The 4,512-nt window shown below is 45.0% G+C and overlaps 1 long non-coding RNA gene across 9 annotated transcripts; it reads left to right on the forward strand.

The window, feature by feature from the left end:
- The first annotated feature begins 1,838 nt into the window (after window positions 1-1,838).
- Window positions 1,839-3,758, forward strand: LOC127921204 (uncharacterized). Of its 9 annotated transcripts, none has more exons than XR_008108357.1 (4): window positions 1,839-1,901; window positions 2,308-2,453; window positions 2,598-2,670; window positions 2,735-3,062. It is a non-coding gene; the product is annotated as an uncharacterized LOC127921204 (long non-coding RNA). The 9 variants fall into 9 exon arrangements; XR_008108362.1 differs by lacking the exons at window positions 2,598-2,670; window positions 2,735-3,062 and adding exons at window positions 3,213-3,431; window positions 3,504-3,758 and having other exon boundaries at window positions 1,861-1,901; window positions 2,308-2,380; XR_008108358.1 differs by lacking the exon at window positions 1,839-1,901 and adding an exon at window positions 1,916-1,978.
- Window positions 3,759-4,512: the final 754 nt, after the last annotated feature.

The raw sequence follows: 4,512 nt of genomic DNA on the forward strand, positions 1-4,512 counted from the left end.
ACTGCTCAAAAAAATAAAGGGAACACTAAAATAACACATCGTAGATCTGAATGTGGCCTCCACGTGCCTGTAGGACCTCCCTACAACACCTGGGCATGCTCCTGATGAGGTGGCGGATGGTCTCCCAAGGGATCTCCTCCCAGACCTGGACTAAAGCATCCGCCAACTCCTGGACAGTCTGTGGTGCAACGTGGCGTTGGTGGATGGAGCGAGACATGATGTCCCAGATGTGCTCAATTGGGGAACGGGCGGGCCAGTCCATAGCATCAATGCCTTCCTCTTGCAGGAACTGCTGACACACTCCAGCCACATGAGGTCTAGCAGTGTCTTGCATTAGGAGGAACCCAGGGCCAACCGCACCAGCATATGGTCTCACAAGGGGTCCGAGGATCTCATCTCGGTACCTAATGGCAGTCAGGCTACCTCTGGCGAGCACATGGAGGGCTGTGCGACCCCCCCAAAGAAATGCCACCCCACACCATGACTGACCCACCGCCAAACCGGTCATGCTGGAGGATGTTGCAGGCAGCAGAACGTTCTCCACGGCGTCTCCAGACTGTCACATTTGTCACATGTGCTCAGTGTGAACTCTGAAGAGCACAGGGCGCCAGTGGCGAATTTGCCAATCTTGGTGTTCTCTGGCAAATGCCAAACGCCCTGCACGGTGTTGGGCTGTAAGCACAACCCCCACCTCATGCCCCTCATACCACCCTCATGGAGTCTGTTTCTGACTGTTTGAGCAGACACATGCACATTTGTGGCCTGCTGGAGGTCATTTTGCAGGGCTCTGGCAGTGCTCCTCCTGCTCCTCCTTGCACAAATGTGGAGGTAGCGGGCCTGCTGCTGGGTTGTTGCCCTCCTACGGCCTCCTCCACGTCCCCTGATGTACTGGCCTGTCTCCTGGTAGCGCCTCCATGCTCTGGATACTACGCTGAGAGACACAGCAAACCTTCTTGCCACAGCTCGCATTGACGTGCCATCCTTGATGAGCTGCACTACCTGAGCCTATTGTGTGGGTTGTAGACTCCGTCTTATGCTACCATTAGAGTGAAAGTGGCTTACTGAGGAGTGGCTTCCGTTTGGCCACTCTATCATAAAGGCCTGATTGGTGGAATGCCAGCTCTAGGAAGTGTCTTAGTAGTTCCAAACTTCTTCCATTTAAGAATGATGGAGGTCACTGTGTTCTTGGGACCTTCAATTGCTGAAGCTATTTTTTGGTACCCTTCTCAGATCTGTGCCTCGACACAGTCCTGTCTCGGAGCACTGTGGACAATTCCTTCGACCTCATTGCTTGGTTTTTGCTCTGACATGCACTGTCAACTATGGGACCTTATATAGACAGGTGTGTGTCTTTCCAAATCATGTCCAATAAATTTAATTTACCACAGGTGGACTCCATTCAAGTTGTAGAAACATCTCAAGGATGGAAACAGGATGCACCAGAGCTCAATTTCGATTCTCACAGCAAAGGGTCGGAATATTTATGTAAATAAGGTATTTCTGTTTTTTATTTTAATACATTTTCTAATATTTCTAAAAAACCTTTTTTTTCTCGCTTTGACATTATGGATTATTGGGTCTAGATTGATGAGGATTTGTATATATTTAATCCATTTTAGAATAAGGCTGTAGCGTAACAACATTTGAATCCTTTCCGAATGCACTGTATCTGATAAGTGGTGTCAACCTATCTGGGCATATCTGTTATGCAACAAAGTCTGATCTCAATTGTCATTGGCTACAAAACGGCATACATAACAAATAAAAAGCCAACCTGCATGGAAAGAAGAAACTCTTTGCACCTCAGATCCTTTCGAAGAAGGAGATCCTTAGGGTGAGAAACAGGGAGAAAGGGAATAGAACAGGGCTGGCTGGAATGAGCGAGGGAGAGAATATAAAAGGTTAGAAAGGGTGAGAAACAGGGAGAAAGGGAATAGAACAGGGCTGGCTGGAATGAGCGAGGGAGAGAATATAAAAGGTTAGGGTGAAAACAGGGAGAAAGGGAATAGAACAGGGCTGGCTGGAATGAGCGAGGGAGAGAATATAAAAGGTTAGGGTGAAAAACAGGGAGAAAGGGAATAGAACAGGGCTGGCTGGAAACAGGGTGAGAAACAGGGAGAAAGGGAATAGAACAGGGCTGGCTGGAATGAGCGAGGAGAGAATATAAAAGGTTAGGGTGAAAACAGGGAGAAAGGGAATAGAACAGGGCTGGCTGGAATGAGCGAGGGAGAGAATATAAAAGGTTAGGGTGAGAAACAGGGAGAAAGGGAATAGGGCTGGCTGGAATGAAGGGAGAGAATATAAAAGGTTAGGGTGAAAAACAGGGAGAAAGGGAATAGAACAGGGCTGGCTGGAATGAGCGAGGGAGAGAATATAAAAGGTTAGGGTGAAAAACAGGGAGAAAGGGAATAGAACAGGGCTGGCTGGAATGAGCGAGGGAGAGAATATAAAAGGTTAGGGTGAGAAACAGGGAGAAAGGGAATAAAAACAGGGCTGGCTGGAATGAAAGGGAGAGAATATAAAGGTTAGGGTGAGAAACAGGGAGAAAGGGAATAGAACAGGGCTGGCTGGAATGAGCGAGGGAGAGAATATAAAAGGTTAGGGTGAGAAACAGGGAGAAAGGGAATAGAACAGGGCTGGCTGGAATGAGCGAGGGAGAGAATATAAAAGGTTAGGGTGAGAGGGAGAAAGGGAATAGAACAGGGCTGGCTGGAATTAGGAGAGAATATAAAAGGTTAGGGTGAAAAACAGGGAGAAAGGGAATAGAACAGGGCTGGCTGGAATGAGCGAGGGAGAGAATATAAAAGGTTAGGGTGAGAAACAGGGAGAAAGGGAATAGAACAGGGCTGGCTGGAATGAGCGAGGGAGAGAATATAAAAGGTTAGGGTGAGAAACAGGGAGAAAGGGAATAGAACAGGGCTGGCTGGAATGAGCGAGGGAGAGAATATAAAAGGTTAGGGTGAAAAACAGGGAGAAAGGGAATAGAACAGGGCTGGCTGGAATGAGCGAGGGAGAGAATATAAAAGGTTAGGGTGAAAAACAGGGAGAAAGGGAATAGAACAGGGCTGGCTGGAATGAGCGAGGGAGAGAATATAAATATGAAAAAAAGGTTAGGGAATAGAGGGCTGGCTGGAAACAGAATATAAAAGGAGAAAAACAGGGAGGGAATAGAACAGGGCTGGCTGGAATGAGCAAGGGAGAGAATATAAAAGGTTAGGGTGAGAAACAGGGAGAAAGGGAATAGAACAGGGCTGGCTGGAATGAGCGAGGGAGAGAATATAAAAGGTTAGGGTGAGAAACAGGGAGAAAGGGAATAGAACAGGGCTGGCTGGAATGAGCGAGGGAGAGAATATAAAAGGTTAGGGTGAGAAACAGGGAGAAAGGGAATAGAACAGGGCTGGCTGGAATGAGCGAGGGAGAGAATATAAAAGGTTAGGGTGAGAACAGGGAGAAAGGGAATAGAACAGGGCTGGCTGGAATGAGCGAGGGAGAGAATATAAAAGGTTAGGGTGAAAAACAGGGAGAAAGGGAATAGAACAGGGCTGGCTGGAATGAGCGAGGGAGAGAAAAGAGGGAGAAAATGTAACAAATAAAGACTTAACATGCATGTAAGTCGCTTTGGATAAAAAACGTCTGCTAAATGAAATGTATTATCATTATTATGTTAGGGTGTCTGAGGCTGCCATTTCAGACAGGAGGGTGTCTGAGCCTGGGGGTCCTGGTCTCCAGAAGCTCTGACTCTCTGATCCTTCCTTACTTTTTATTTCCTCCTCTCTCTCTTTCACTATCTCTGTCTTGTTCTCATTTTCTCGCACTTTCTCTCTTATTTTCTCTCTCACTGTCTCTCCCATTCTGTTTGTCTGTCTGTCTGTCCATCTTTCTGTCGGTCTATCTGTCTTTCCCTCTCTTTCTCACTCCTCTATCTATCGCCCAATCTCTCTCTCTCCTCTGTATTCTGTATTCTCTTTCTCTGCATGCTGCAGTCTCCCTTATGATCACACAGAGCTGAAGCTCAAAGCCTCTGTGCTTTATGACAGCAATTAAATGTTACAGCAGTGAGTGTTGTTGGTAAAAAGTTCATTATTTTGACTGCATGAGTTCCAGTTCAAGCTTTATCGTCAAATGTGCAAGTACAGTGAAATGAAATAAAGTACAGTGAAATGAAATAAAGTACAGTAAAACAAAATAAAGTACAGTGAAATGAAATAAAGTACAGTAAAATGAAATAAAGTACAGTAAAATGCTGAAAGTACTGTGAAATGAAATAAAGTACAGTGAAATGAAATAAAGTACAGTAAAATGAAATAAAGTACAGTGAAATGAAATAAAGTACAGTAAAATGCTGAAAGTACTGTGAAATGAAATAAAGTACAGTGAAATGAAATAAAGTACAGTAAAATGAAATAAAGTTCAGTGAAATGAAATAAAGTACAGTGAAATGAAATAAAGTACAGTAAAATGAAATAAAGTACAGTGAAATGAAATAAAGTACAGTAAAATGAAATAAAGTAC

Source organism: Oncorhynchus keta, unplaced genomic scaffold (assembly GCF_023373465.1).
Source record: "Oncorhynchus keta strain PuntledgeMale-10-30-2019 unplaced genomic scaffold, Oket_V2 Un_contig_21751_pilon_pilon, whole genome shotgun sequence".
In the NCBI taxonomy this organism is placed as follows: domain Eukaryota; kingdom Metazoa; phylum Chordata; class Actinopteri; order Salmoniformes; family Salmonidae; genus Oncorhynchus; species Oncorhynchus keta.